Source organism: Hermetia illucens, chromosome 1, assembly GCF_905115235.1.
Source record: "Hermetia illucens chromosome 1, iHerIll2.2.curated.20191125, whole genome shotgun sequence".
Taxonomy (NCBI): domain Eukaryota; kingdom Metazoa; phylum Arthropoda; class Insecta; order Diptera; family Stratiomyidae; genus Hermetia; species Hermetia illucens.
Genome location: NC_051849.1, coordinates 114,430,952 through 114,452,587, shown reverse-complemented (window position 1 = coordinate 114,452,587; position 21,636 = coordinate 114,430,952).

Genomic DNA, 21,636 nt, shown 5'->3' with positions numbered 1-21,636 from the left:
ATACCATCGCTGTAATGCTTGCTCTTTGGATGTTGCCTCCCGCCCATTCTCGACTTGAACCTGGCGCTATTAATACGGGGAGTAGTATTCAGCTCAGTGCCATCGTCGGAAAAAAAGCACATTTCCTAGATATACGAATTGATCGACGCCTTCGGTGCTCTGCCCAGTCTTGCGGATGGGGAGAGTGCGATGACACGTCATACAGAGAACTTTGGTTTTGTTGGTGTTTATCTTCAGTTAAATTCTATTTGTCTCTCTTTCTAAATACAGAGCCATTTGGCCAGGGACCATGACCCGGTGAAAGAGTAAAGAGATGTCATGAGCTCAGTCGGGGTGTTTGAGGAAAGTTGTCATTGTCCATTTACTGCCTCCACATCCTGCGGACAAGGCAATATGAAGAACGCCACTTGTAACAAGAAAAAATAATATCGGTGACAGGGTGCAGTTGTGAAGGACTGTGGCATTGGATCTCAAAATCGCCAGAGATTTTACCTCGGTGCCACATGTGATATTTTGTGCCATATATCGGATGGCGCAAGTGGTTAGAGCCCTGGGCTGCCGTAGCGGAAGGTCGCGGTTCAAATCCGACTGATGTCAGAGTGACTTGTTATTTTAGCGGGATATCGAATAGCGATCGATTCAGCTGAGTACCTGAGTCAAATCAGGGTAGTAATTACGGACGAGCGTAATGCTGACCATATTGCCTCCTAGAGTGTACTGTAGTGTAACGTCATGGCCTCGAATGAAGTGTTTTAACACACTTGAAGAGCCTAATCCAATTGATTTGTTGGGCCAACGATTATTATTTCCCTAGTAGTCACAATCTTGACAAGATGCCGGATTTTACCTAATACTAGCACTAAGTGCCATGCATTTAGGTTCGGAGGATGCTAACTACTTAAAAACTAAAGGAGCGCTGGTGGTGGTGGCCGTTGGTAAGTCAATGGTAGAATCCGTCGAGAACTCCTCGCCAAACTGAATACGTATGCGGAGTAGTATATTTCTGCATGGTTTAGTGTGAGAGTCCCAGGACATCAAGGGAAGCCTTGAGAGATTTATGTACAACACTCATAGCTGACAATATTATGGAAACTACAACCACCCGCTCGAGATGCCAAATTTCTTTGACTTCCCGAGCCTGTGGCTCATATTTCACATTCTTCTCTACGTATTTCTGTTCGATGTTGCTGTTATGGGGAATAGCAATATCAAAATATACGCGGAGTGACCCGTCTTGTCAACTAACAGTACGTCAGGCTTGTTATTTGGAGTATGGCAATCAGCTAAAACTTGCCGGTCCGAATGCATGATGCAAGCAGAACTATCTAGCACTGCTTGCGGCTCATATCGGCAAACCAGACATGTTCCCGTGATCAGCCTATGCTTGTACGCAAGGTTTTGATGGAACACCTTACATACAGCATTATGCCTGTTCGTGTATTGCACTGCACTGGCCTTTCTCCACCCGTTCTTTCATTATGACCTTTTTATAAACTCGGATGGTGACCACGCCGTCCGGAATGGCACACATGAACCCCTGCGTCTCAGCAAAGAGCTCCCAAGCACACAGTCATCTGTTCGACAAATGCCAATTGACAAATGGCTGCCAAAAAGAATTCACGTTTTAACCGTGCATTACCTTCAACTTCCATTCATCGATCCGCTCTTGTTCCGTCTTCACTCCACTCAGAGGATTGAAAGATCGATTCTTCAAGTTAAGTTTAATCAGCCCACAATCTGCCCTACAGGCAGCCGCATGCAAGGGACTCGCCTGCTCTTTGCTGTAAAAATAAGCACGCAGCGAGTCGACTTGGTGATAATGTTGTGCCGTCACGTCAACCAAGCCACTACCTCCGATGTCGTGAGGCAGATTCATCCGCTCCATTACAGACTTTGGATGAGGCATTCGGAATTTGGACATAGTTGTCCGTATCCGCCGCTGGACGTTTTCCAGATCGGTAATCGTCCACGTCAATACTCCGAATGCATAAGCCAGTGAGGGAATGGCGTATACATTCAAAGCGCTTGTCTTATTCTTCCCCGACATAAGCGATTTCAGCACCAGCTTTACACGTCGCAGAAATTCGGACAGCAAAGCATCCTCCAGATCACAGCTCGAGCATGGGTTCCCTGTATAATTCATAGGTTCTTGTGGAAGTCTGTCTCGATCATAGCTTCGATGTGGAGGTCACCAATGCGATGTCCTGGCTCGTGATGACCTTTGCGGATGGCTTGGATTCGACATTTGTCTAATTCAAACTCCATCTGAATATCACGGCTAAACATGTCTACTATTCGCAACAGACCTCTAAGATGGTCGTCAGTACCAGCATAAACTTCACCCAACTCGGCAGCCCTTCTGTTCCCCGGACAGAATGTAGTTGGTCTCGAGGCGCGCATTGACCCTTCCATTAATAATGGACGTTACGAATTTGTAGAAAGTTGGTAAGCAACAACCGGTCCTGTGTGTGCGGGGTCTTGCACGAGCTGTTTATGGCTCGTCGAACTTCCTCTTCGGTAACATCCGCAAAATTCATGCCAGGCATATTGGAATGGCGGGCGCCTTCGGCGGTGATCTACTCAACATGCTCAGCATGCTGGGCGGGTAACCCCCAAAGTTCACCCAAACATTCTTTCGCTTCCGTCACCGAAAACCGTACTGTCTAGATGCTCTGTTGGGATTCGTTGAGAGATCTGGATAAGCTCCGCTGGTTCCTAGTGTATGTTGCATTCCGGACACGTCTGGAATGACTTCCGCCATACCATCGTAACCGTCTGCATATGACAGAAAGTTTCTGCTTCAGTGTGTCAAAAATTTCAACAAGGGGTCTCACTAGGTATGGCATAGTTTCTGTAAACCCTTTGCACTTTACTTCTCACCCGTCTGCTGGCATTGCCAGTACTGATCTGAATCAGTGTGGTAATGTCCTGCCTTAGTGAGTCCCGCTGACGTTCCAGACGAATTTTCCATGGTTGATCTCTTTGGTCACTCATACCAATAGCACGATAGCAAGTGATTGTAGTTGCAACAGCGACATATCAGCACACAGCCAAAATAAAATCTCATCATTGGTTTGCGATAGAATACCCGGAGTTGCTGGAGATGCATAGAGCCTGGAAACACCTGGTCCATGCAAAGGATCCGTTTCCGAGAATTCAATACGCCCTCTTTGGCATTCGTCCTGAACCTCAGCGGAAACCTCAGTTGGACGGTGAAAAGAGTGCTTTGGCGAGTACTGAAACTGTTGCCTGCAGTGCAGCGTGGTGTTGTTGATGCCGCCGCCTCTGCCCCCACATTGGGTCTCTCGGTCACCAGTTTCCCCGATGACCTCAAGTCGAACGGGATTGTGTCGCTGAGAGTTATAAATCGATACTGGTCTGCGATTCGCTGCACAGTCACATGCGCGAATTGCGGGAATAGCTCGGCGAATCTCTGGTGGAACAACGGGCTGTAAGATGTTGTACCCGCCCCGCCATTATTTCGTAGTAGTAGCGGATGATGAAGAGGTTCACTTCTTCAATCCATTTCATCGGCTGTTTATGCGAAAATGCTGAAGTGGTCGCCACAGATGGTGGCGAAACAGCTGCAGCAGGCGGAGGCAATGCTCCTGGTCGTCGTGGCGCCTAGACGCCAAACTACTATCGAAAGCTTTCTCGAAATTAATGAAGAGCAAGTGCAGCAAAAATCTCAATAGCGCCCACTGTTCCAAATTAAGTCGTGGGGCGTTGATGTGGTCAATGCAGGAGGATCCAAAGCGGGAACCAGGCGGTTCTTTGTTGATCAAGGTTGCGAGATGTATTCTGTGCGTTTCAGGGTTATTTTAACTATTATGTTTGCGACGGCAGGGAGCAGTGAGGTACCCCTCCAATTGTGACACAACAAACGGATACTCTGCTAGGAAAGGTTTCGGGTTCCCAAAATTCCCGTACGAATAGAAGCAACAGATCTGCAGTACGTGCAGGTACCGCCATAAATAAGTCTGCGGGAAGAATGTCAAACCCAGCGGCTCTACTCCATTTGAAGTGCATTCATGGCTTTCTGATTTCTCCTCTATTTGGAGGAACGTGTTACGTATGTTACAATAACTAGGTATATCCACAAGAGGAGGAACTTCACCGAACACATCCAAGCTTTTCGTGATGCGGTGTACGCTTCTGAAAATATTAGGATCTGCGGACATGTTCCGCTGACCAGCGAAATAAGCAAATTCTCTCTTGTCACAAGCCTACACTACGCTAAACTTCCTGGGATTTCGCGCACTAACGAAAGTACGAGCGTTACACACCTGCCATCACTCGCTTGCAGTGAGGGGAGCCTTAAACCTCTGCCATTCATCGATCCGCTTACACGATTTCGCAGTTAGTCAGATCTTATGACGCCCCTTCGGGACGACGACCTGTGTGGCATCCGAGAAAAGAGGATTTTTAAGGTTTTGTGTGAAAGACAACTTTATTAGAATCGATGCGATGTCTGTCTGTCTGTTTGTCTATCTGTCCGTAACACGCAATTTATATCAGAAATGGCTGGACCTGCTGCCGTGAAATTTTGTGAGAACGTGTGGCCTCTGAATCCCTTTATATATAGTAAGTGGTACCATTTTTTGCTGAGTTTAAAGGTGAGGGGGCTCATACATGCAGAAGAAATATGCAGAGGGTTTTTTCCCAGGAAATGGCCATGTGGATTATCAAATGAAAGGGTTCAATTAGAATTGTTTTAAACTGGTCCCATATTTGATATCGAATGAAACGTAGGAGCAAAGAAAACGAAGATAAATTACTCGAGATATGTGTATTCATATGTATATATATAATGGAGCTTTGGGGTAGTGCCTAATTGAGACAGATATATCTGTACCTTAAACCAGCGGTATTCAATATACTGTATATGTACGTATCTACGCTTTTTTGCACTAAATAAATCTGAAATATGTGTTCAAGCAATTTATATACATAAGTGCATGTATAAGTACTAGCATATTCGTAATAAGCAATATCTACCTCTGTAACGTGTGGGTATATGTTGTAGTTTTTTTTTTGTGCGTACACGGAGGTGGAAAATCTTAGAAAGACACGTCCGCCGCAGCTCCGCCGCCCAAACGCCGGAACTACAGCGGGCGCGTGTGGGATTCACACCCACTAAAAACCACCCCAGGTCTCTCCAGCCCCAGCCCCGCGGGACCATCATTGAGGTATTACTTCGCGGGGTAGGTTTGCTCTTAGGCACTCATCCTTCTCCTATTTGCGGCTTTCCTCCTTCTTTGTCCCTTCAGCAACTCCTCCTGCATTTGGATGATTGCGGAGCCAACCGCAAGCCACTTCTCCTCGGACTCCAGCATCTCAGTAACCAAGCTCTCCGGGGTCCCGCTCCTGCCCAGCACCTGGTTTAAGCTCCTTCTCTCCATCGCAAATCGTGGGCAGTGAAACATCACATGCTCTGGATTCTCCGGTATGCCATCGCATCTGGGACAGTTCGGCGAATCATCCAACCCAAAGCGGTGCAGATACTGCCTGTAGCAACCACCGTGCCCCGTGAGGAACTGGGTAATGTGGTAGTTGGTCTCCCCATGTTTTCGCTCAAGCCACACCCCAATATTGGGAATGAACCTGTGCGTCCACCGACCTTTCGCAGACTCGTCCCATCTGCGTTGCCAGAGATCAAGCGACTCTGACCATGCCGCATTTCTACGCTGTGCATGCCCCTCCATATGTCTCGCATTGTACAGGACACTCATTTCTTTGGCCAGATGTTAACCGGGATCATGCCTGCCACCACCAATACTGCCTCATCTGATGTGGTTCTAAAAGCACTGCAAACCCTCAAAGCCATCCGCCGGTAAACCGAGTTCACCTGCTTCCGTCTCTGAGAGTTTGCAAGCGCCTCTGCCCACACAGGCGACGAGTAGAGCAGGATAGAGCGCACCACTCCGACTAGCACCAACCTCCGGCAATGTTTCGGCCCACCAATATTTGGCAACATTTTTGCAAGTGCCGTGGTGGCACTGGCTGCCTTTTGGCATGCATACTCTAGGCACTCCCTAAAACTCAATTTGGTGTCAATTATTACCCCCAGGTATTTGATAGTCGGCTTTGATACGACCGTATGTCCACCGACCTCTACTTTTACAGTATTATTTTTCCTGCGTTTCGTTATCAAGACCGCTTCCGTTTTCGCGTCCGCCAAGGTCAGCCCGGCCTTTTCTAGCCAGGACTTTACCGCTCTAACTGTTTCTGTTGCGTGGACCTCCACATCTTCTGGGTGTTTTGCTGCAACAACCATAGCTAGGTCATCAGCAAAGCCGACAATCGTAGTCCCCTCTGGGACGGGAAGAGCAAGCACCCCATTATACATGATATTCCACAACAGGGGACCAAGTACCGATCCCTGTGGTACCCCGGCTGTGACAATGTACTCGCTGGGCCCTCATCCGTCCCGTACCAGAGAGTCCTCCCTGAGGGGTAGTTTTCCACCAAATTCGCTAAGTATCCGGGGACACCTATGTAAGCCAACGCCCGTTTAATTCTATTCCAGTTGGCCGAGTTGAATGTGTTTTTGGCATCCAACGTCACCACGGCACAGCAGCCGCCAGAAATCAGCGCACCTTTTGCCAGGTTTACCACCATGTTAATTGCGTCCACCGTAGAGTGGGCGTATCGGAAACCAAACTGGCGTTCCGACAAACCATTGCTGGCTTCGACGATGGGCAGGAGTCTGTTGTAGATGACTCTCTCCATCATCTTCCCCATTGTATCCAACAGGCAGATAGGACGATAAGACGCTGGGTTTCCAGGTGGCGTGCCAGGCTTCGGAAGCAACACCAACTTTTGCTTTTCCCACTGGGCAGGGAATATTCCTTCTTTTAGGCACGCCTCGAAGGTGTTGGCAAAAAGTTCGGGCCTAGTCTTCACTGCCAGTTTCAAAGCTCGGTTGGGAATGCCATCCAAACCTGAGGCCTTGTTATCACCGAACCTACCACATATTTCCCGCAGCTCCTCCACAGTTACAGGCGGTATTATGCCGTCATTTAGCCGGACAAAAATTTGCTTTCCCTTATTTTCGTGGTGAGGGAACAGAGTGGTAACGATCTGTTTCAGGAGGCGCGGACAGGTTACCTGGGGTGATTTCCGCAGCCTTTTCATCACCACTCTGTAAGCCTCGCCCCAAGGGTTTATGTCGGCATGGTCGCACAGCTGTTTGAAGCAGTTCTTTTTGCTCCTCCGAATGGCTTCCTTTAGGCGGCCACGCAATTGCTTGTATGCCTCCTCTCGACCGTCCCCACCGGGTTTTCCCCTGAGCCTCTGGCAAAGCCTCCTTGCCCGAAAACATGCGGCTCGCAAACTTGCGATTTCGTTGTTCCACCAGTAGTTGGGTTGCCTACTGGGGAGTAATCGCCTTCTGGGCATAGTAGCATCGCATGCTTCCGTCACCCATCGAGTGATCTGGGTGGCTTTCTCTCCAGCCGTACCATTCAGGGATATGTCGGATTTGAGCACTGCGGAAAACGTGTCCCCCTCGAAAGCTTTCACTGTCCAGCCAAGTATACCACCCGGCATTCTGCGGAAACTCTTTTTCGAGCTCGATCCGCCCTTGATCTCTATGCAGATTGGCTGGTGGTCGCTGTGAGTATAGTCCTCACTGACATGCGAAGCGATTCTACTGGCTATCTGTAGTTTGAAAAAATATGAAGAAATATGTTGGGTTATATATGATTGGAAAAATGTGGGCAGAAAGTTTCTCAGATAAGATGAACATAAAACCTTTAAACCCGAAGCAACAACTTCCAGTATTTCGACTTGTTGATTTTTGATGGCTCATCGATATCCTCAGGTGGGTTACTCAATATATCTACAGTCCGATCAGCAAAATAGCTCTCCCACTGTCGAGCGACAATTGGATGATACAAGCGGTCAATGTTGAACTTAGGGGGTCGCAGCTTCCAAAACCTGCAGGAAATGGCGGACGTAACGGACAAACGAACGTAAGCGACCATAAGATGGTAGTTCCTCTCGAAGCCGATGTCAGCGCCTCTCTTGTTACACACATCTACGAGACAGCTGCTAAATCTGCTGCTGTTCGCGGAGCGGTCGATCTGATTGCTCAACTGCTCAACTGGCCTCATAGCAGGCTCTGTGTTTGGACAATGTGCAACCAATAATGGGGCCGCGGACCTTGCAGAAATCCATGAACCTCCCACCATTATAGTTGCTTTTGTGAAGACCGTGTTTCCCCATCACCTGTTCGATCAAGGTGTTATCAAATCCCACCCATGGCGATCGGAATGTTACCTTAAGGAAACCTCCCCTGACCTACGTTTAATTGCTCGTAAAGAGCATCCTTCTCCACTATATTTGAAGTCTTCGTTGATGCATAGCATTTTCTAATTGTGATGCTCCTTAACCTGGGCTGGCATCAGCCAGAAGTTTATCTCCCAGGTCAAGATCAAAATAAAGTCCCATTTGCAACTAATGTCAAAGCTAATATCAGTTTTGCAAAGTGTGAGACCTTTTACTAAAAAAAAATTTACACCTCCGGTTTTAACGGTTCGCAAACTAGGATAATTGCGATTCATTATGCAGTTTTTTCTATACATTAAGTAGTGAAAAAACAACAAAATCTACGATTTATCTTTCAATATTTTTTAATAATCCTAGTTTGCAAACCGTGATATACTCCACACGTTGAAATGCCGTTTATTTTGGTGTCACCCGAAAAACACTTTTTTGGAGATGGGTGTATGAGCTGCTCTGTGCTTCTATAATGAACTACGAAATCGGGGTAGAAAAATTGTTACCGACCCTCAAGGTATTATTAAATACTTGGTGAAATGTTCATACTTGTATCTTTATTCACAAAAAATTCCCCAAAAAAAAACGTAAAAATGCTCTTCACACGAGATGACTCCGTTAGGCCAAGCCAATAAGATGCTGACGTTATAATTAACGAGAATAATTTATATTCGAGTGAAATATTATTAAAAATTCCTTTTATGAAGAATCTACGCTTTTTAAGATTTTGTGTAAAATAAAGGGCAGTGAGGGTTCAAAATATGTACCCCTGAAGGAATAACAGGTCTCGTTCTCACCTATCCCCCCAGAAAAATCCCAAAAAATTCGCGATAGTGCATCCACACGAAACCTAGGCCTCAAAATACATCCCCTTCCGATATCTGTTAAAATAAATAAATAATCTCCCCGCGATCATTCCTTAAGTTTCTTCTGGAAGTACAGAATTTGGTGCGAATATAAGTAATTATATAATGCGCAATTTCGTAAAGTTTGAGAAAAGTCCAACAACTATAACAACTATAACTATTATATATAGAAGGTCAAAGTTGTGTAATTCACGAGGATTTATCCCGCTCTAAGACATTCATGACGTCATTTTAATATAAAGTGGAAAAGCGGCCAGCTTCCGATATCCCGGTTAGTTTGTATCTGTTGTATGTCAACTTCTTCTCATTTACCGATAATGTTGAATTGCAAGTGTGAAGCATATGAGGTTGACTATTATAAATGTAGTGCTTTCCAGATCAAATTGTTTGCGTAAATAGCTCTTTAAAGGTTAGAAGAAAGAAAGAAACTATGTACGCACAAAACTGACATCCACTTACCGCTCTTCACACAGGAAAACACAAAACCTTTTACACCTAAAACGTCTAACTTACAATTTCCCGACTTGTTTTATTTTTAAGATTTTGTGTGAAACACAACTTTATTAAACCGAGTCTGTCTGTCTGGCTGTCTATCTGTGACAGAGAATTTACTGGTAAACGGACGCTCCATGTGGTCTGTATGTCCCATTATACGCAGCAAGAGGCGCCATTTTGTGTTGAGTTCGAAGGGTGGCTCCCTCAAATATTGGCCGAAACATAGGAGTAGGGTGCAAAATATGAGCCCCAAAAAATGAAACAGATCTCGTTTTCAGAGCCTATCCAACCGAAAAATCTGAAAAATCACAGTGATACATCTATATGAAATCTAGGCCTCAAAATACATCCCATTCTGATATCTGCACAAATTAAGTAAAAAATAATATACTGTCATGTTTCAGAAATTTAGCGGAAGACCCCCTTAAGTTTATCCCAGAAGTACAAAATTTGACATCAGCACATATAATTATAACTATGAAAAGTTTGAAGGCAATTCATTTACTATTAACAAAGTTGTAGAAGGTCAAAGTTTCGCAATTCAGGTAAATTTATGCCTCCTTAAGACGTGTATGACTTTGTTGGGTTTTATTCCCCAATATTTAAACAACCGTCATCTCTTAATTAATATTTATTATTTCTATTCGATATTAGACGCCACATTATTATCTTTATAACACAATTTTTGTACATATTAAGTAGCTCTTCCCGGGTCGGCGGACGTGAACAGAGAGCGTTCATTTTGGACAAAATTTATTTATTTAAAATTTGTCTTACTGACAAATGTCATAACAGCCACAACGTCATCATCATATAAAGTGAACTTATATGGACGGCAGAGTCCATGGGGACGTTCTGGTTTTCCTCTTTCCTTTCTTGACCTTTTTTTCATATGAGAGACCCCATCAACCATTTTCGGTTCCCTTACGTTTCGCTTCGGTTTCCGACGATTGCGCTTTCAATTCCGTTTTTCAGAACTACTAACGTGCCTTTTTTCGTCTTAAGAGCCTGAAGATCTCCGGAGGTTCACCATCTCTCTCTTTCACACTATTTTATTAGATAGCAGACCAATGACGCGTTTACCAGCGATGAAGATGCCTACAATATTCTGGCGGTCACCTGCGGTTTCTTCAGGTCAGGGACCGGCCAAACTAAACGTGTATGGGAGGCTTTACATAAATATTTCATCTTGGAGTTTGGGAAAACCTGAGCGAACATTTTTAATTTTCAGCAACTATGAACTTCGGTAAACATATAATGAAAATACTTCACATAACGAAAACACAAAGTCTTTTATACCTGAAACAACCAGTTTTTGCCTTTCTGACTTCCTGCACTGTTAACTTACGTTCTTAAGGTTTAGTTTACCACAAAAAAAAAAAAAATTGATTGTCTGTTCATTTGTCACACGGAAATAGTGATGGCTACCCATACGAAATTTGGTGGAAAGATTGCAGTCAAGGTTTCCACACACGAACGAATCAGTTTCAATTTTGACCTCACAGCAAGAGATTTTGATGATGAATAGTTAAAAGTTGTCGGGTTTTCAACAGTCTTGTTAGGAGGACAATGAACAGCGGCTCGCAGTCATAGAGACAACAATGTTGTGGCATAACGTACTATGGTCACTACCGAAATACAACACCTCTTGACGAGAACCCATTTGTTAAGAATGGTCTGAACATCGTAATCAACAGGGAACGACGAAACGGATCTACCGAAAGGGTTGATAGTTTGATACACTAGATGGCAATTTGGGACCGTTTTGAATCCATCAGTCCAATAACCTAGCAAAATGGCACAATCAATCAAGATGGGCGAAGCTCGTTATTGAACGGGATAAAGGCTGAGAAAGAAGAGGAAGAACTACCTGTCAAATCTCCCGGGATCCAATTCAAGAAGACTAAAGACAGGAGATGAAACTCCCTAGGTAAGCTTTGCAGTTTTGAAGGACAATATTGCGTTCGGCGAGCGGGGCTATTCAGTCAGGATCGCAGTTGCCTTCTGCGGATCATTATTGACATTGATTCTCATGATGTAAGTGCATCTGGCCAAGTTTGATATAGGAATTTTCCACCTTGATGCCAAAACCAATCATAGAAGGCGGCGATCTGAATAATATTGAAATGACACTTTATCAATTTCGTATTGTATTTATTTATGTATGTATTGGTTGTTTATAGATGGCTACTTAGTTGCATGGATTCGCACACACAGGAGTGCTTTAAAAACACGATACTCGGCCTCAAAGCGGATGATTCATTTTTTCTCCTGCTTTTTTTGACAAATTTCACCTTCAGTGTATAGTCTTCTTGATCCGATTTTTATATATACATATACACAATACGGTCCTCTCCAATAGGAAATTTACGTCCATTGGAAAAGCTAGCGTCAAAATGGAAAATGTAACCTATCCACTGAGAAGGATCGTTAAATTTCGGACACACCAACATTAGATAGCAATCAAAAAAATATGACAATTGAAATGCCAATCGTAAGAATAATAGCTGCGTGGCGCATTTTTCATATATAGAATTTGCTTCAGAGTCGGCTGTAGTTAACTGTTCAAGAGAATACTAAATCGATTATAGAATCTCAAAATAGAACCCTCTGATAACATCCCACCTGTTCTCCAAGTGTACCCTGAAATATGCGAACTCACTTGTGCTAACCACGAAACTCAATCTCAGCCACATTCCGTAAAAGTTTATAGAACCGAAATAATAAATTTGTTCCACGTGCAAATTTTCGAATACAGTCCTGCGCATCTTGGAGAAAATTAAATCCAAGTTTTTCTTTATATGGCTTGCTTTCCAATCATCGCAAAATTCAATAGCTGTCGAGGATACCTTTCATAAACTTGCCAACATTTTAACGACTCCTTAAGGATCTCTATATTTGAAAAGAACGCAAGATTTTGTGTGCTATCCCCAAAGCATAAAACTAACAGGATTTAAGGTCGCTGCATCCTGCCCAAAAGTGCCCAGTCTCAGTATACGCGTACATCCGAAATACATCCGTATATGTATCTAAGCGAGCAGCGTAAGTTGAAATTCCATAAACGGAGTCTAGCTTCCTTAATGGTTCTAAGAGTTGTTTGTGTTGACCGAAATAACACAATAACTGCCAACAATGCTTGCACTCGCTCCTACTTTTATCCAAAGCTATTCAAAAGTCCGTAGCCTTTCTTTGGGATTTCCGAACTATTATGCAGCTTTGGAAGATTTTCAGCTATTGTGGTTGGGGTTTATTTTTCTTTTGCAGAAAGTCGTTGCGATACTGTTGGGGATAGAGTAAAAGGTCATGAATACGAAGCTGGGAAGTGGTAATACTGAGAAAAAGACCTATATATTGTAATATAGTATGAGCGCAGGATATCTCCTTGTACTGAATATGGGATGATAGTGTTCTGATACCCGAGAAGGTGAAAGTGAATCCGGAACAATAGGAGAAATGCTCTTCCGTTTCAGCGGCTCGCTCATGTGGTCAATGTTGACGAAGATTGGGAATTTCTCCATTTCATATAGCGTGAATGCCAATGAAACACCTAGGCGTTTTATAGAATCGGTGGAGTATTTACTATTAAGAGAAAGGGAACTGAATAATCGGCATGTGCTGATAAGGGTACCTGGGGCATTCGTTGTCATGGTCTACATTCCTGAAGCCGCAGCGATTGAGACGGGGAAGCTTCTACGCCTCCTCCCCACTCGAAACATGGGCCTCTACCCACAGTTATGGAGAGTTATTAGAAGCAAGGAGAAGGGAAAAGGCAAACTCATCAAGATCGAAGTAAACGGCCAATCCCTAGAGCCAATTAAAACTCGTTACTGCCTCACCAATAGCATAGCTCTACTCGTGCACAGAGGGAAATCAAGGAAGGATACTTCGGAGGACATATCGCCTGGAAAACGGTCTCCGAAAGAATCACAGTGGTCATAGAGGCTCAAAGGAAAGGACCGAATAGCGAAATGAAGCTACTACCCACAGAAAAGGGGAAGCTGACCGACTTTGATCTAGTCCTTCTAGGGCTCAAAGCAGACAGCGAAACGTAAAGAAGTTCCATGTCGCATGACAATTTTCCGACAGTGAAGAAGAGCTCGAAGCACTAACGGAACCAATGGTCAGCACTAGATTAGTGCAGGTTAACCTCCACGATGCAAGAACCTCAGCTGAAGTAATTGCACGTTCCAGGGATAACAGTCGAATGGTACTGGCTCAGGAACCCTGGGTGTACCGGTGGAAGATTCGCGGTCAGCAAGGAGGAATTGTAGAGGCAATTTGAGATTCTTTTTGCGAAAAACCAACTAGCCTGCTTCATTCTCGAAAGAAATTTAAAATATATATAGGCCTTTCAGAGTTTCTAACTGGAGACCTCGTTGCTGTCTAAGTCTCACCGGAAATCGGAGGAAGAACTCGAGAAGCAGTCGTGGCATCAAGATACTTTCCAGGAGGACCACACCCGGATCTAGCCGACATTTGTGTGCGCAAAACCCTAAGGATGCGGCTTGGTAAAAAATTCAAGGGTGTTGGATGAGCCTTCTAACACACATTAAGAGCAACTCGGGAGTAAACAGAGAGAAGCTGTTCGGACAAGGACAGTCAAGGTCGTCAAGGTACTTATCCTGGTGGAACAGAAACCTAGCCAGAATCAGAAATAATAATAATAATCGTTGGTGGAACACTCCAATTGGATCAGGGTCTTGAAGTGTGTTAGAGCACTTCATTCCACCACAACCACAACTGTGGTCAGCATTGCGCCCCTGATTTAACTCAGGTACTCATTCACAGCTGAGTAGACTGGTATCCGGCCGTCAAATCACGATACAAATCCCACTGCCACCAGTGAGATATGAACCGTTAGCTTCCGTGCGACAGCCTTGCCAGAATAAGAAAAGAGGTGCGAAAACTCTTCAACCATGCGAAACAACCCGGGGGCTGGCAGAGATACAAAACAGCACTGACAACGGCAAAAGAGGTGAATTGGAAACTAGCAACAGAGGTATACTTGGAAGTTAGGGTAAAAGTAAGTACAAACCTTTAAACCACTGAAATCACCCGGAGAAAATTGGCATGTGCTCAGCACTACTCCCGGATCTCGTCTAATACTGGTAAGGGGCAGCACATCCTTCGGACATATACCAAGGGCACAGAGACGGGCCAGGGTGATCTTTATTCCGACAGCGGGCGTAAGAGACCAATCTTTTTAATATCGTTCGCACTTAAAACGGCGAAGAAAGCCGTAGACAACTATATTAAAATGCCCTGCTACTAATGTATGTAATACAGGACGCCATTAAAACAAAAGAAATAGCACGGTGTGCGTTTTTGGACACAAATATGCCTTAATCCGCAAGAGATTTGGAAACAGAATTTTAGAGAGTAAACAAATGGAAATACCGACAGGTACTGTCATAAACATTACTCAAGGTTGCCCACAAGGTGCGGTATTATCATCGTTAGTGTGGAACATGGTAGTTGATGAATTTCGAGAAGAGCTGACGGTCACTGCAATACAGGGTTACGCTGTTGATATTGTTTTAATCTCTGAGGATACCCTATGTGACTGAATCCAAACTATACTGCGGGTCACTAGTAAGAGGTTCTGTAAAGCGGGGCTGTGCATAAATTCAGCCAAGACTAATATAGTACCATTCAGTAGGAAGCGCAAACTTAAGAGTCATTAGATTACACGGCATGGAGGTGAAACAACTAACAGACGTGAAATATTTGGGAATCACACTAGACCAAAAGCTACTCTGGTAGACACATGTTGAAAACATGTCGGAAAGCCACAAGGGCGCTGATGGCTTGTAGGTCCATAGTAGGGATAAAATGGAGTAGGACACCGAAAATGCTGCACTGGATATACACTGAAAGAGTAAGAGCAATAATTCTGGGCACACAGAACTCCATTGAGCACAATAGCCAGGGAGTTATAAAAACTTTAAAAACTGGCTTGCGTATGTATCAGCGAGGCAACGAGAAATCTAGGGAAAATTGATAATTTTTTTCGGCGGCATCCGGAATTACTGATACCAGGGGATAACATGCCAATTATCACAATTATTAATTATCTATGAGCAGAGTGATGAAACCTCCATATATGTTCGGGGACGATGTCCGGCACTTGTGCAAAATAGGTTCAAGCACCTGGGAAAATACTAAATGCCAGATGGCTGAGACATTTGGAAGTAGGGAACAAAATAAAGTTTCTGTCGGTTATAGATTTAAACAAGATAGTATAGTTACAATACTCTAGGTATATTTTTTGTACAATCTTTTTTAGATATATTTTATTCTTTTCATATTAACATAATGTCGGCTGATGCCGAATTTTAAGTACATTGAGCACTAAGTGTCAAGCAATTGGCTTTAGAACTCCCTACTTACTTTAAATATCAGAAGAACTTTGACCTTATAACCGGTGGTAAGTCTTTTAGAAGACAGCTTCCTCAAGATCGAACAATGCATTGTGTATTTTCGCAACCAGTTTCTCCCTGCAAGAGTCGCCGGACAGGGAACTTTTGCGTATATGTAGTTGACTGTGTTATGTTAACTATAACCACGTTCACGGGTGCCAAATTTCTTTGACTTCTTCAACCATCATAATAATATGTAGGACGGGAACATCAGCAATATACTAACAGAAGGTTATGTTTACAGTGCGGTATATATCGATCAGTTTTAACTGATTTAATACGGTTGTCTCATACATGCTATAAACATAATTATCGAGTACTGATGCTGTTCGCACCAGTAAATCGGACATGTTTTCATGGTCAGCCCCTGCTTATATGCAAGGTTATATTGATGCGTCATGTAGCATACTTCTCGCCTGCATAATGTGCCTATATACATAGTACAGTCAGAAAAAAAAGACACAAAGTTTCTAATGCCGAAAAACTGGCTTTTCTCTGTTCAATAGATGAAAGCAAATCATTTATTTACCAGTGGTTGGCTTCAAATGTCACTAATCGATCCATTTCTACTCCTTAAGTGATTTCAATGAACAATCCTTCAAGGAGTCAGCAAGAAATCTGCCAACCTAGGTAATATTAACAAACACTATTATTATCATTAAGGGAGCTATACGCTTTATAAATTCAGACATTATCACTAGAGTTATGCTCGATTGATTGGAACGCACTCCCTGTATACAACACGCGCGGTTCTATAGGGTTCTATTTCTCTAAATAGTCTTGAGCCGTAAATACAGTCAACCAATTAAAAAATTGTCCAGTTAGGGCAATACACATTGAAGTCAAATATCTCGAAAGGCCCCCATCAGACTTTCGAGATATTTTACTTGTATTGTGTCAAACAAAACCTTATTAAAATCTGCTGAACCGATCCGATTGAAATTTGGTGGACATATGGGAACTCCCCATACATGTGAATGGAGGGTGCAATTTTTTTCCACAGAATGTGGCCATGTGGGGTATCAAATGAAACGGCTCAATTAGTACTTTTCGAAACTAGTACCACATCTGATATCGGGTGAAGCGTAGGAGAGTGATGGCTCAAAATATGACCACCAAAAAGTGTAACAGGTCTCGTTCTCAGAACCTATCCAACCGGCAAATCTGAAAAAAATCACGATCTAACCGAAATCTTGGCCTCAAAATACATCCCGTTCCGATATCTACACAAATTAAGTTAATAATAGTATATTATTTTAGAAATTTAGCCGATAGGATAGCATAGTGTAAAACTTTAGGAAAATCCAGCCAAACAAAGTTATAGAAGGTGAAACTTGTACATTTTATGTGAATTTACCTTCTAAAACATGCATGACGTCATCAACACATATCAATTCGTCTAAACTACAACAAAGTGAGCAATTACTCCAGACAGATGTATGTATGTGTTTATATGGTATGCATATGCAAATGAAGTTTTGAGGTAGTGCCTAATTCAGATAGACATATTTGCACATTAAACCAGCAGTATTCAATATACGTACTTCATATGTACATATGTATGCTTTTGTCCACGAAGTAAATCGGAAATATGTGTACGATCAATTTGTATAGGTGCATTATAAGCATAGTAAGCAGTAATAGACAATGTTTGTTTGTTTAGGGTGAGCATAATATCTACGTCTGTAATATGTACGTATTTCTTGTAGTTTGAAATATGAAGGAATATTTTGGGTTTTTATATGACATACGAATGAAAAAATGTGCGTAAAAACTTTCTCATATAAGATGAACACAAAACCTTTATACCTCTAGAGCCAGCTTCCGGTATTCTGACTTGTTCGTATCTGTTGTAGGTTGTCTTCTTCACATTTTTTAACAATACTGGGCTTCTTGTGTGAAGCGTATGAGGTTAACTGCTGTCAATGTAGTCATTTCCAGATCAAATTATTTATGTAAATGGCTTTTTGGAAAGTAGATGGCAATTGAATGTTTAACGATGGACACAGGAAACAAGCGTCTAGCTTCCGGTTTCCCGAATTGTTCAATATATTCTTGAAAGAGAAAAAACATTTCTTATGTGTGTTTTTTACCGTTATTATTATTATTTTTGCCAGAAAAATAGTGATAAAACCAAAAAATTTGCGTTTTGCACAGCCAAAAAAAAATTCTGTTTGATTGTATATGGAATTTCAATCATAAGTGTCTCACTGCGGATAGCTTAGCCCCATTGGCCTGCGCAGCATGACAATCGCAACTATACCACAAAGCACAACTGATCTAGCATGTTTTGAGTATCTACAGGGTGCGGCAGCATAACTTCCTTTTTTCAAAACTCAATAAAAACTATTGTATGCATCGGAAAATATTTATTTATTTTTTATAATGTAGGTACATGTCTAAAGTTTTTATTTATATTGTTCTGAAGATCAAATCTGTTAGGTGACGTCCCCCATTCTCCATACATTGCGTAAACCGATTTCTGGCGTTTGTCATGACTCTTGTTAGCAACATTGACGCTCTCACTGCTTCAATGTTCTCAGGTGATCTAACGGGCCGAGGGACTCCAGTTCTTCCTTTTGTCGCACTTGCAGTTTGTCTGAATGTAGTGACCCATGTAAAAATTGATTTGCGATTCCGAAATGCACGCTGTGTTGCAATAACCGAACATCCGCTTGAAAAGTAAACCTCAACGGCAAAGGCACGCTCCTCACTATTCCAACGCATGATGGCGACTGATCTGTGTCGGGACAAAGCGTTACAGTATCCCCTCTTGAACGAGACTACTAGCGCTCCGCTATGACATCAACTAACTGAGTGGCGCGCATTTTAAAAAAGGAAGTTATGTTGCCGCACCCTGTAGAATATCGCTATCAAATCAAAATAAATACATAGCATCTGAATAATTTTGTCTGTTAGAAACGACTGGGTAGTCAATAGAGAATCTAGTTCAACAAATCAAATTAATTTTCAAATAAAAGAACAGCTTTCCTTCACCAATCAAAATTAAGCATCACTGATGACTATTATTATCATTGGCGCAACAATCCTTATTGGATTAAAGGGGTCATCCCGCGTGTCGAATCCGTGGAACCGATTTTTTTGGCATCAATCGTATCTAGATACAGTGTAGAATATATGAGCAAAGTGATTTTTTGATATTCAGAGTCGTTCGGAAATTATAGTGTTAAACACGTAATAAGTCACATGCCAGATTTTTGCATATTGAAAATCTGCTGCCACTATAGTTCAAAATCTATCCAATAAAATTCTTCCAAATTTTCACGACTTATTCGGAACATATTTCTATGGTCCGCAAATTAGAATAATTGCAATTCATTCAGTAGTTTTATTTATTAATTAAAGAAGCCTTAAAAAACAGTAAAATTCACAAAAAAAAAGATTAACATGGCAAAATTTAATAAAATGCCTTTTATTTTTTTTTTTCTTTAAGATGATCGCAACGCCCTCTATCGTAGCAGCAGAAAAGCACCTTTTTTCGGAGATGGATTTATAAATGGCTCTCTTATTGAATAATGAACTATGCTATCGGGCTGGCAGAATTATTACGTATATTAAAAAATAAATGGTGAAAAATTCGTATTTGTATCTTTCACATGGGATGACCCCCTTAAATTGTGTTCATTTAAAACTGTAACAGTACACTTCAGGATTACAGTACCCCATAGGAGGCAACGTGGCCAACATTGCGCTCGCCCGAGATTATTACCCTGATTTGACTCAGGTACTCATTCACAGCTGAGTCGAGTGGTATCCGACATCAACTCACGATACAAATCCCACTGCCACCAGTGAGATTTGAACCGCGACCTTCCGTACGGCAACCTTGTGCTCTAACCACTCAGCTATCTCGACACCTGAATTTAATTTTTAATAAAAAGTATAAGAAAACTTAAATACCCGTCTGACCTCCGAAGGAAGCGTCGTTGGACAAGGTAAGTACTCAGATGGGAAAACACTTCCAAATATTCTATTTCAATTTCCTAGCAAATTTTGAACATTAAACAATAAACTTAAGGATTGTTTTTTGGATATGTTGTAAGCGCAAGACATTTATGGTATATATGCACATTTTCAGTCCTTTGTCATTTCAGAATTTTTAGAAAACAAGTCGGGAAACCAGAAGCTGTGTGTTATGTAAGGAATTTTCAATGTACGCTTACCCATTCGTACATAGCTAAAAATTCAAAATATTATTAGGCGTATTTCCAAACTTCAAGATGTGCATGTGCATACACACATCTTCAAGGCCTAATTATTACGATCAACCTAAACAAATAAATATTTTCCTCTTACTGTTGCTTACATACAGATACCGTGAGTGTCAGCTAAATGTGCTAGGAAACTGTATAAGATATCAAAAAATAAGCATGTCACTAAAAGCAGCATGGATTTTTCTTTAGAATCTTTAATTAATATATCTCAAATTTTCTTTTATTACTAATTGCAAAAATAAAAAACAACAAGGCGAGAAACCGGAAACTGGACGCTTCAGATATGAACGGTTTTGTATATTTCTTTTATAAACCCATTTGCGTGTGTTTTTGTCCCATTTGTACCTTGTACGTAATATATACACATATAAATGAGAATATCCGCTTTCGGGTGATGTTGAAATTCATAGTCTTCAATTTTCAAAGAAGCAACAAATTTGAGGTATTATAACTTTGTCAGTAATAGTGCGATTTCCACCAAACTTAGTAAGATCATGCTCTATATATATAGCCTATATCACTGCAAAATTTCATGGTACTAGGATGAACTTAAGGGGGGTTTCTAACCAATTACGAAAATTGTAGTAATATATTATTATTAACTTTATTTAAACAGATATCGGCATGGAAGGTATTTCGGAGCCCAGGCACCATATAGTGGCAGCCTCCTGATCTTTTTAAAGAAGTGATCACTTTCAACCCCACGCGCTCCCCACCCTTCTAACGAATGTCAAAACTAAGATCGGCTTTGAAAAGTACTGATCGAGACCTTTAATTTGATACCCCACATACCTATATTTGATGAAAAAAAATTTTACACTCCCTTTTGCATGTATGGGGACCCCCCCCCCCCCCTTAAATTCGACGTAAAAGGATGTAATTCACTGTATGCGTGAGCTTTCACAGTTCCCACCTTTCTACCAAATTTCGTGTCGCTATAACCACCTTCGAGAAAAATTGCTTCGGGTAAGCAGATGGACAGACGGACAAACAGACAGAAAGGCAATAATTTTAATAAGCAAGGGTGATACCTGTCGAAAGACCTAAATGGACATGTTCGTTGATTTGCTTATAGTGTATTCATCGAACGGAATATACTTGTATCTTAAACGTGTTAAAAATTGATGCTGCCACCCATAATTGGTAAACCTCCTGGCGATCCTCCAATATGTACATATATTTTCTTGAAACAATACGAAAAGGTAATTTTCAATATATAGCTCCCGGCTGTTGAGCACTAAAGAAGTTTTCAGATTGGTGCACAACCAATTCTAGTTCTGTTCGATCCAGATCATCTTGCCCTATGAAACCCCAGTTTGTAAAACGGCTCTAAATACT